The sequence below is a fragment of the Ovis canadensis genome, chromosome 16 (assembly GCF_042477335.2).
Source record: "Ovis canadensis isolate MfBH-ARS-UI-01 breed Bighorn chromosome 16, ARS-UI_OviCan_v2, whole genome shotgun sequence".
In the NCBI taxonomy this organism is placed as follows: Eukaryota; Metazoa; Chordata; class Mammalia; order Artiodactyla; family Bovidae; genus Ovis; species Ovis canadensis.
The window spans coordinates 69,302,035-69,314,877 of record NC_091260.1 but is presented as its reverse complement, the minus strand read 5'-3'; positions in this window follow the sequence as shown (position 1 = coordinate 69,314,877).

Genomic DNA, 12,843 nt, shown 5'->3' with positions numbered 1-12,843 from the left:
TTAACATCCACCACACATAAGGCTAAGCATTTTTTATGTATTTGTTCACTTATTTTTAGAACTACTATATAAGATATTGTATCAGTTAATTTAGATTAAGTTACACTGCAGTTAAAAAAAAATAGACCCCAGATAAAAATAGATCTCAAAGGATTATGACAACACACATTTATTTTTTATTCACATGACATGTCCATCGTGGAACTGTGTCACTAGGGACCCAAGGTAGGGCAGCTCCTGGGTGGTGGATACTGGTAGTTTCAGGTGATGAGAGAGGAGAGCTGGTAAACTAGGAGCTAGTTCTCAAAATTTCTATTCAATGACATGTCATTTCTCCCCTCCATTGAATGGCTGAAGCTAGTCACATAGTCACTCCTGACCTGCACGTGTCAGGGAGGTTTTATTCTACTTCATGGAATGTGTGTGTGTGTGTGTTTGTGTGTGCTCACTTAGTTGCTCAGTCAGTCATGTCAGACTCTTTGCAACCCCATGGACTGTAGCCCTCCAGGCTCCTCTGTCCCTGGGATTTCCAGGCAAGAATTCTGGAATGGATGGCCATTTCCTGCTTCAGGGGCTCTTCCCAACCCAGGGATTGAACCTGCATCTCTTGCATTTCCTACATTGGCAGGTGAATTCTTTATGCCTGTGCCACCTGAGAAGTCCTATTTCATGGAAACACATCTCAAATCACATGTTCATGCCTGCTCCCTGTGGGTGGAGAAGTCCAGTCATTCTTCAGGGAAAGCAGCAAATATTTTGAGGAATGCAACCCACCATCAACAAAACAAAATCAGCAAAACAAGACAAAAACACAACGTGGAGGACTTCATAATGCAGAAATGTGAGAATCAAATCCTGTTTGCAACTTTTTCAAAAAGAGAAATAATTTTCCTCTGTAGGTTATTATTCTAGGAGGTAGTTGGGAAAGAAAAAGAAAATGTTAAGGCATTATCTAAGAGGAATAACACCAAGAGATTTCTTTACAAAAGGACCAATCTAATGTTATTTCTACAAATTAAACTCAGATTCTAAAATCTAGATTTCAGACAGCTTAGGTGGTCTCAAAGAGGATCCTGTTTCCCTTTGGGGATTCTGCAGTGTTTTACATTTACCACATGACTCTAAATTTGCCAAATGTGAGGAATAGCTGGAGCTCTTAAGCGTTATTGTTTTAAGGGGATATAATCTTAAGAGGAAATAGTTTCCCATCATGAGAAGTGTATCTTAAACTCCTGGGTACCTAGTCAATCTTTGCATTTTATTTCCTTTCTAATGGTTACATAAAGTCTTGTCTGTCAAGTAAGTACTTGTGAAGACAAGTTCATACACATCTCACTACTGGAAACTGTTTTCCAGTTTATTCAAATATTCATTGAAAAGCCACCACTTTCCTGGGTTTAGCGTTTATCACATTATGGAAATCAGCCAACGAATTGACAGTGTTTTCTTGGTATAAGCCTGCCATCTTGTGGTCATTTGGAAAATCAGATTTGGTAAAACAAGTGTTCTGCAGTACTTTTCCTTGAATTAGTATTTTTTGACCTCCTAACGCCAGGTGGCTTCACGGCAAGTAGAAGAGGAAAAAGTAGAAGCAGTGACAAATTTTATTTCCTTGGTCTCCAAAATCACCGTGGACAGTGACTGAAGCCATGATATTAAAAGACACTTGCTCCTTGAAAGGGAGGCTATGACAAATCTAGACAGCATATTAAAAAAGCAGAGACATTACTTTGCTGACAAATATCCGCCTAGTCAAAGCCGTGGTTTTTCTAGCAGTTACGTATGGATGTGGGAGTTGGACCGTAAAGAAAGCTGAGAGCCGAAGAATTGATGCATTTAAACTGTGGCGCTGGAGAAGACTCTTGGACAGCAAGGAGATCAAACCGGTCAATCTTAAAGGAAGTCAGTCCTAAATTTTCATTAGAAGGGCTGATGCTGAAGCTGAAGCTCCAATACTTTGGCCACCTGATGCGCAGAGCTGACTCACTGGAAAAGACCCTGATGCTGGGAAGGATTGAAGGCCAAAGGAGAAGAGGGGATTAGAGAAAGAAATAGTATCACCGAGTCAATGGACATGAATTTGAGCAAACTCCAGGAGATAGTGAAGGACAGAGGAGCTTGGCATATTGCAGCCCATTGGGTTGCAAAGAGTTGGACATGACTTAGCAACTGAACAACAACAACAACGCCATATGGCGCAGTGGTAAAGAATCTGCCTGCCAGTGTAGGAGATGCAAGAGACTCGGGTTTGATCCCTGGGTCAGGAAGATCCCCTGGAGGAGGAAATGGTGACCTGCTCAAGTATTCTTGGCCTGGAAAGTTTCCATGGACAGAAGAACCTGGCAAGCTACAGTCCAAAGAGTCAGGGACAAGACCGAGTGGCTGAGCACACACATAATGTGCACCAAACAATGTCCTACATACTAGGCTTGTGACAGTGAATGAAATGGACAAGAATCTCTGCCTTCCTGTAACTTAAGTTTGAAAGCGAAAAGACTTTAGTATGTAAGTTTAAATTTGGAAATATGACCCCATGTTCTTTACCATTCTTCCTGCTATGTTTAAGCAAAATAACCTCTTCCTATAAATGTCAGTTCATTCCCTTTTTATTCTCCAAATCCATATACCTCTTGCCCTCCCAAGGACTTGGCAACTATAATTAACCCCTCATTCCTCTACGTTCTCAGTCTTTGTACATTCCCTTCAACACATACACATGCTCCAATAGCTGTCATTAAAAAAAAAACAACAAAAAAGTTTCCTTTGTTCCAAACTCTCTCTAGCTAATGCTGCATTTCTCCGCTTCCCATCACAATAAAACTTCTCAAGGTTTTGTTTATATGCTTTGTGCCTACAAGGACCTCGCCTGCCTTGTTTATTACTAAATTCTCAGCATTCTGGCAGAGTTCCTGGCATTTAGTAGGTGCTTGGTAAATGTTTAGTTTACACATGAAATCATATTGCAAGAATGGCAACTCCCACCCAACCCTGGTCTCTGGGTAATCTGGTGTTTGGAAGACAGAAGTAGAAAAGGCACTAGAAAGTGAAAGTGTTAGTCGCTCAGTCATGTCCAACTCTGTACGACCCCATGGACTGTAGCCCACCAGGATCCTCTGTCCTTGGAATTCTTCAGGCAAGAATATTGGAGTGGGTTGCCATTCCCTTCTCCAGGGGATCTTCCCAACCCAGGGATTGAGCCTGGATCTCCAGCATTTCAGGCAGATTCTTTACTGTCTGAGCCACCAGGGAAGCCCCAGAAAAAGCACTAAATTGATAATTATGCTTAGCACTTGGAAAGATGCTTTAATCTTACGGCTTCCCAATTTGTAAAGTGAGGCCCTGGAATTCATTGGAGATGACCATTACATATCAGCCTTGGGGTAAGATCTAATTGACAGTGGCATCTTGGGTATAGTATAACAAAGAATTTTTTGCCGAGTAAAAGAATATTGTGATTGATTGATATTGACTGATTAGCAGTGCCCAACTGGATGTGGAAGACGGTGTTGGCTGGGCATTCCTGGGCTACATGGCTTCCTTCAGCTCTAGTTGTGAAATGATTTGAAAAGACAGATTCCCAAAACATTGTCATTTCAACTGCATTTTAGATTTGAACTAGATTTAAACCTTTGAGCAGTTCTCAACATTTAATGATAGAGTAAGATTTCAATTCAGATTCAAAATTATAAACCACAATCTCTAGGAATAAATCTAAGATGAATTGAAAGGGATCTACATCCATTTATTTAACTAGAATTCATCTGATATCCTATATCTTGAAAGAAAAGCATTTTATTGTATTTTAAAAATCTTCCTTTCAGAAAAATGTCCTGCACTGTCTGGTATTTATTATGTCTGTTATTTTATCTCCCTAGATGTGTTATCTTTTCTTCTAGTTGGCTGGCTTCATTTGCTTTCTTTTCTTCCATTTTGCTTCTTTACAAGGAGATAATCCCAGGCTAGACTGACGAATATTTCAAGCTTTATTTCCATTATGGGAATAATAAATGTGAAATTAATGAGATTAAGATAAAATGAACCCCAGAAGGGAGTGTAAGCACCTTTTAATGAAGATCAGGATTAAATGCAAATTTTCATCACTTCATAGTTCACTCAGTCGCTCATAAACGTTTTGAGTGGATAAAAAAACACCTGAATGGACATAGAGACTTAAAAGAATGGGTAGAGTTTATCTCAGTTCAGTGCAAAGAAAAGATAGTGATTGGTGATTTTAGTGGGAGGAAGTTATTAATGATGTATACCAGGGCTGGACAAACTGCTGATCTTGTGTCAAGGCTGACCTGCCAATGTGTTTTTGTAAATAAAGTTTTATTGGGCCACAGCCATGTCCATTTGTCTTTATGGTCTGTGTGGCTGATTTCTTTTGATATGGCAGAGTCCCTGTGGCAGACAGAACTCTCCTGGCTTGCAAAACCTAAAATATTTACTATTTTGGCCCTTTCTAGGAGGGCCTCATAAGCTTCTCCATTAGATTATTATTATTATGTTTTCATTTACTATTTAAAGTAGTTTTAATATGCCTTTTAATATACTTGGTTAGTTTTTCTGGTCACACCATGTAGCATGCAGGATCTTAATCCCTGAGCAGGGATTGAGTCCCTGCAGTGGAGGCATGGAGTCTTAACCTCTGGGACCACCAGGGAATTCCCTAGATTGTATATTTTTGAAGACAGGAATTCTAGGTTTAGCTTCAGTTTTTAATTTACCTTTAAAAAAGTATCAATCCCTTTGAGATGATCAGTTAATAACTCTAAGAAATGTCATATAGCATACACATTTCTGCAGTGGGTGGTATTTTCTAGTAGTAGTTACACATGTCCTTTAGGCCAATCCTGTTTTTCTCAGCCCTCAGGGCTCTGCCCCTCGCACCTCCATCTCTGCGCTCTGCTAGGGTCTACAGCGAGCCACACTGGAAGAGTGTCCATCACCAGACTCCCACAGCACCCCTTCAGGCAGACCTAGGGGAGCCCTCCCTGGCCAAAATACAAGCCAGGGTCTTAAATTTAGAAGAAGAAAAAGAAAACCTTAAAATACAAATATTCTCTTATTATTTTTCAGTCGATACAATACGTGAGAAGTTGATTTTTGCACCTCAGCTTTTACTTAAGTGTGAAAGTGTGTTAGTTGCTCAGTTGTGTCTAGCTCTTTGTGACCCCCTGGGCTATAGCTTGGCAGGCTCCTCTGTCCAGGGGATTTCTCAGGCAGGAATACCAGAGTGGGTTGCCATTTCCTTCAACAGGGAATCTTCCCAATCCAGGGATGGAATCTGGGTCTCCTGTGTTGCAGGCGGACTCTTTACCATCTGAGCCACCTTTACTCCAAAATATCTGGCATTTAGTAAGAAGCAGCCAAAGTGCAGGAGACGGAGTTCCAGCTGAGCTGTTTCAAACCCTAAAAGATGATGCTGTGAAACCACTGCACTCTCTATGTCAGCAAATTTGGAAAACTCAGCAATGGCCACAGGACTGGAAAAGGTCAGCTTTCATTCCCATCCCAAAGAAAAGCAATGCCAAAGAATGTTCAAACTACCACACAATTGCACCCATTTTACACGCTAGCAAAGCAATGCTCAAAATTCTCCAAGCTAGGCTTCAACAGTACATGAACTGAGAACTTCCTGATGTTCAAGCTGGATTTAGAAAAGGCAGAGGAACCAGAGATCAAATTGCTGACATCTGTTGCATCATAGACAAAGCAAGAGAAGTCCAGAAAAACATCTACTTCTTTGACTATGCCAAAGCCTTTGACCATGTGGATCACAACAAACTGGAAAATTCTTCAAGATGGGAATAGCAGACCACCTACCCGCCTCTGAGAAAGGAGGTCAAGAAGCGACAGTTAGAACTGGACATGGAACAATTGGGAGAGGAGTACCTCAAGGCTGTATACCCTGCTTATTTAACATATATGCAGAGTACATCATGTCAAACGCTGGGCTGTATGAAGCACAAGCTGGAATCAAGACTGCAGGGAGAAATATCAATAACCTTAGATATGCAGATGACACACACTTATGGCAGAAAGCAAAGAGGAACTAAAGAGTCTCTTGATGAAAGTGAAAGAGAGTGAAAAAGCTGGCTTAAAACTCAACATTTAAAAAACTAAGATCAAGGCATCTGGTCCCATCACTTCATACAAATAGATGGGGAAACAGTGGAAACAGTGACAGATTTTATTTTCTTGGGCTCTAAAATCACTGCAGATGGTGATTGCAGCCATGAAATTAAAAGATATGTGTTCTTTGGAAGAAAAGCTATGACCAACCTAGACAGCATATTAAAAAGCAGAGACATTACTTTGCCAACAAAGGTCCGTCTAGTCAAAGCTATGATTTTTCCAGTAGTTATATATGGATGTGAGAGTTGGACCATAAGGAAAGCTGAGTGCCAAAGAATTGATGCTTTTGAACTGTGGTGTTGGAGAAGACTCTTGAGAGTCCTTTGGACTGCAAGGAAATCAAACCAGTCCATCCTAAAGGAGATCAGTCCTGAGTGTTCATTGGAAGGACTGATGCTGAAGCTGAAACTCCAATAATTTGGCCACCTGATTCGAAGAACTGACTCACTGGAAAAGACCATGATGCTGGGAAAGATTGAAGGCAGGAGGAGAAGGAGATGACAGAGGATGAGATAGTTGGATGGCATCACTGACTCAATGGACATGAGTTTGAGCGAGCTCCAGGAGTTGATAATGGACAGGGAAGCCTGGCGTGCTGCAGTCCATGGGGTCACATAGTGGGACATGACTGAGTGACTGAGCTGAACTGAACTGAGCCAAAGGGGAGGGATGAAGAGTTCACGGATGGCCACCCCTTAGTCCCCTAGGAGCCTGGAGTCCCAGGTTGAAAACTTCTGCCTAAGACTGAAAGGAGAGGCAGCGCCAGGGCGTGGGGGCGAGAGTAGATATGTGTTTTGAACTGACCTTGCTCCCACAGTGGACACTGCCCAGAGCAAGGAGACTCTCCCTGCTCCCTTCCTGTGCCCTCCACCCACATGGAGAGTCTGTCTAGGTGCTCCAGCCACAGTTGCTGGTCTGGACCTCATTATTTTTCCTTTTTTCATAAAAACGTTTTTGCAAAATTATACTAAGATGGTTTCTGCATTTGCAAGTTGATACAATATATGGCCTCATGAGAAAACTGCTATAACTCCAGTAGAAGTCATTACTGAAAAATTTTTCTTTAAGAAATTTAGTATCTTTTACAGAAAGGGATATAGAGATACATTCTTCTTAAAGCTGATTGCTAGGAAGAGTTGTTCCTTCTGACACACTTGAAATGTTTTCCCTTATCAGAAAAATTAATAGTCCATAATATTTTGATTTTTTTCTCTCTTGGCTTCCAAGAAACTTAGAGCTAAATTCTTTGTGCAAACATGGCAACATACTTCAGGCCTTCCGTTATGGTTTTCTGAACCCTCCCGTCTTCCCTGATTCATTACTTAAGTTTTGTTATTTTATCCCGTCCTCAAAGGTCATATTGGTGGGGCTACAAAATTAGCTTCCTTAGAACACATTTTCTGAGTTATGTTTTATGAATTGGCTAAGAGTTTTACATTCATTTTCTCGTATAATTTTCAGAACAGTCCAGTGAAATTGGTAATTTTCTCATCTTCCAGAAGAAAAGACTAAGGCTAAAAGACAAGAAGGATTGTAAGGCTAGAAAGTGAAGGCAAAGTTAGGATTTGATACCATTTATCACCTAAAAGCCAAGCTGGTCAACTCAATCACTGAGACGGACAATCTCTCCCAGTCATATTCTGGTGGGTTTCAACAGATGTCAAAGAGACCAGCTTTGTAAAAATGGAATCAATTTTCCCATTAGAAAAAAAAAAAAGATTAATAGGATGAGCAATTACTAATAGAAGACTTTTATCCATAGAATTGATATTAACCGTTTCACAAGAGACTGAGACTGTGACATCAAATGAAATCCAAGCAATGAATCGACATTGGGAAAACAGTCTAATCGTGTCTGTAATTAATATGCAACTTAAAACCATTATAAAATGTTTTGGCATTGGAGCTCTGTAGAGGTAGGTTCTCTTAGGTTCTTCTGGTTGCAAAAAATTTGTTTAATCTTATTGGTGGACAAAACCATAGAAATCAGCATAGTGTCAATGTATGGGTCCTCTTTATAGAAACTGAGGAAATACTTTAAAAGATGAGAACCATGTGTCCAAAGCTGTCACTGCAGCATTATTAGCAGAAAGGAGATAACTAGTCTTCAATAGAAGATAAAATGCTCAGGTGATTTTGATTCAACAGCAATGCTGTGTACTAGAAGTTCACTGATGAGGAAGACATAACAAACAAAGTCATAAAGAAAACAGAACTCTGTTTTGATTATGCAAATACAAAAATTAAGTTACTACATGGATGGAGTGGCAGGAACTAACTATAGACTAAAATCTTGTTCCTCCTATTAATGAAATCCCCATCTCAGAATCTGGGAGTGGGAGGCAGTTCTCTACATTAGAAGTGGACTGGATTAGGGCACCCCAGGGACCTCGGCCAGCTGCCGAAAGGAGAATGCCAAGGCTGCGGCCACATTGTTCATCCAAACCGAGCCACTAATTTAAAGGTGAAGCAGCAGAGAGATGCAAGAAGCAGTGGTATGGTGTTAAAATACGGAGTGCCAGGAAAGCTGATGAGAAGGCAGTTTCCAAGTAGTGATTTCTTAGCCCAGGTCTCCCGAGCAGTGTACAAAATTATAGATTGTGAGGCCCAAAGTAATGAGTGGTCACTGCAAAACCAGTCATTCAACATAGAACTTTAGAACATGATATTAGAAAGCTGAGTAACCTTCTGCCCCACCTCTGAAATGACACTGACTCCCACTGAGAGCTACAAGTGAACAGTTTGGGCTGAAATCCTGTGGCTCCTCCCTGTGTATTTATGTATAGCATAATATAGGGACAGTAATACTTTCTATACCATTCAGGAACTTACTTTAGACATCTAGGAAGTTGTTTTTGACATCTTTCCTTGTGTTTGATTTTGATCACATGAGTCTTTTAATTACTACAATGAGATTGCTTTTCTTTTTTGTTCTAAGTCCTCCAGAAACACTGATGCTTTAAGGCAGGGACCATGCTTTCCTTGTGTGTCCAATTTCCTGGCCTATCACTCATTTTCACAGATGACTTTCGGGTCCCATTAAAACTACTGATACAATAGCTGTTTTTGTAGTTGGTTGGTTTTTAGATATCCTCAACCGTTTTCGCCAGCTCTTTCTTGAATACATTTGCAATTTGGCTTTCTTATTTCTTACTATTTTGCTTTTCTGTTTTGGGAGGAATCATTCTTTCTGACATTACGTTGAACTTTGCTGAGTAGGATATTTCTAGGCTTAAGAAGCAAGAGGGTTACGGTTTCTGTTTGGAAGTCTTGGGGAGTCTATCCAAAGAGCAGAGTTGGGGAGATGTTGGAATTTGACAATATTTGCACTTGGAGGAGTAGGCAAAGCAACATCGCTTTACTAACTTACAGCGAAAACAAAACAAAACAACAAAAATGCATTCTCTGCCTTCTGCTTGGCAATTTAGTTTGCACTTAAAACCAATTTATTTGGGGCACTATTTCTTGCACTGGAGTTAAAAGTAAAAATACCGATAGAGTATTTGATCTGAGAGAGAAGCAGGTGGTAACAAGAAATGCTGGTCTTAAGCTTCACAATACTTAATGTTGGAACCTCTATAGTCTCTTTTACTCAAAAGGAAAACCATATGAAAAAGTGTTCTACAACATTCTTTCTTTATGCCATTGTAAAGTCACTTGTTATTTGAAGAGCTTAATGGGTGATTATGGAGGAAGGGCAGCCGAAGAATTAAGGACTATTTCCCCAAGACTAAGGTCCCTCTGTTCTAATCCTCTGCCCTGTGTCTGTAGAAACAGGTAAGCAGTGCTTGAAAAAAGCCCTCCCTGGTTAGGGAGGCAAATATCCTTTGATCACTGGCTTTATGTATTTTCTTTTATTTATTTATATTGAAGTAAGTCAATTTACAGTATCATGTTAGTTTCAAGTATACAGTATGCAGATTCAGTTATACACACACACACATTCTTTTTCAAAGTCTTTTCCCTTATAGGTTATTACAAAATACTGAGTATAGTTCCCTGTGCTATATAGTAGGTCCTTGTTTATATAGATCATATTTATAAACAGTAGTAGGTATCTGTTAATCCTAACCTCCTAATTTATCCCTCCCCCTTTTTCCCTTTGGGGCTTCCCATGGTAAAAACTCTGCCTGCAATTTGCAGGAGACTCAGGTTCAATCCCTGGGTGGGGAAGATCCCCTGGGGAAGGGAATCTTCCCTCACTCCAATATTCTTGCCTGGAGATTTTAATGGACAGAGGATCCTGGTGGGCCACAGTCTATGGGGTTGCAAAGAGTCGAACATGACTGAGTGACTAAACCTCCACCACCTTTCCCCTTTGGTAACCATAGGTTTGTTTTTGTCAATGAAAAAAGATGCACAACTTGGGAGTTGCAAGTTAAGTTTTATCTGGGGCAAAATGAGGACTGCAGCCTGGGAGGCAGCACCTCAGATATCTCTGAGAGACTGCTCCAAAGAGGCAGTGGGGGAAGGTCAATATATAAGGTTTTGGAGAAGGCCAAGTTCAGAACCATTAAGCACTCATTTTACAAAAGGTTTTCTGTTAGTAGTGAGGATCTGATGTCACCATGAAGGGATTTAGTGCTTTGCTAGATAAAAGGAGATGCAAGGATTGAGATCATAACATGAAAGTGAACGTCGCTCAGTCGTATCCGACTCTTTGCGACCCCATAAACCATAGGGGGGATAATCTCTAGGCCGGGATACTGGAGTGGGTACCCATTCCCTTTTCCAGGGCATCTTCCCAACCCAAGGTTCAAACCCAGGTATCCCACATTGCAGGCAGACGCTTTGCCCTCTGAGCAACCAGGGCAGTCCATCTCTGCAGAGGCAAATGGCAAATGCCTTTGTTGTTCAGTCACTGTCAGCGCTCTTGGCAAGCGCCAATTTGTAGTTGACATTTTCTATGTCTAGTTTTGTGTATGTGCTTCATAGAAAATGCTAGTGAGTCGATAAAGTGCTTTGGGATTTACAGGATAGGTGGGGAAATTCCTGTCTGTGAAAGGGAGGAGGGAGTTGGGAATGAGAACTATTCAGGTAGAGGATAAGATTTGGTTTTTATCCGTTTTTTATCTGGGCCAAAAATGTTCCCAGTGTGGTGCCAAGGCCAGGTTGCTCCTTGCATTTCAGGTCCACTGTTTCGTGGTAAACACACGTTGGCTCAGGTTTCCAGCTCTCCTCTTACAGGACAGAAAGAGGAGTGTGAAACAGGGAGCCAGGTGAGTTGTTTTCTTCCTTTTACTCAGCACGTAGGAATACAGTGAATTAAAAATCCTTGCCGTGGCTCTGAAGGTCACTGCCTAGATCTGTGATCTATCCAAGAAAGGTGGCAATGAAGGGGCTCAGGGTGCAATGCAGCCCCTATTCAAAGGAAATCTGTTAATTCTTTGCACCTCCAGAGTTGCTGCCTCCACTGACACCTTGAACCACAGCAAGAGACAGTTCCTCAGGCAGCACGTGCTCTTCAGAAAAATCAGGCGTTAAACCAAGGTTTCTCCACTCGCTGTTACTGACATTTTAGGATGAGCAACTGCCTGTTACGGGGGCTGTTTGGTGTGCATTGTAGGAGGTTTAGCAGTAACCCTAATCTTTATCTATTAGTTAAATTAGTTAAATCTAAAGATGCTTGATCTTTATCTATTAGCACCACTTCTCCCCTTATGAGTTTTCCCCAAAGTCTGGAGATATTGCCGCTTGTCTTCTGGGACTCAGAAGAGCCCTTGCTTGAGAACCATTGACTGAAACAAAGTCCTTTCTCAGCTATGTGAAGGCTGAGACTGTAATAACAGAGGTGGAAGGTGCAGCAGGGGGAGGGAGAAAGGGAGAAAGAGGACGTAAATATGCACGTCAACATTTTCCTTTGATTAAAAATTATGAGTGTATTTAAGAAAGAAAAGCTATCTACTTTCATATGTAATACTGCCTGTCTAACCTTTAGCTTGCAATTCATAGAAGAGACCTTGTGAACAAACTGCAGCAATTCAATCCTTCACCCAATACTTAGCTGTCCTGCTGAATTGATCAAATTCTCTATAGAAGTCTCTGTGGGTTTGCATTAATTCAGTGGCCCTGAACAAGAGCTACTCAAAAAGATGTCAGGCAAAGGTGGCTAGGGGAACACTGGGCTGACATGACTGTGACCATGCTTTTGCTTCATTCATGTTGGTCCACAGGTATTATTTGGGGTCGTAATTCTCTTTTCAGTGTTTAGGAGGAAAGACTGGGGAACTGGGAAGGTGCCTGGCCTCGGTGGGTGATATGAGAGGTACCGAGAGGGGAGTTGTGGGTGAGCTTTGGATGTGAGGTGAGGTCTGCATAATAATCTACCCTATATGTCTCAATAACAATAGATATGATTTTAAAAGCTGAACACATATTGAGGTTTTTGTAAGCCTACTCATTTAGGTGACAAGAGTCCATTTCATTGCAAGCAATTCTACAGCAAATCCTTTAGTAAAAATCAGTAGTCGCCAAATCATTTATCTTTTTGATGAATATTTCCATAATGCAGGTTATGCCTCACTGAAGCAAAATATGTAGGCAATTGAAAATGACAGTGAAATTCATTTTACATCCCAGGAAGTCTAGCTTTATGAAAAATTATTCACTCCTTTTAGAGAGTAAAGCAATTTTTATTTTCATGTATATAATGTTGAAAATTAATTACATTTGTCACAATCTGCACCTTTAACATCTACTTGCAAG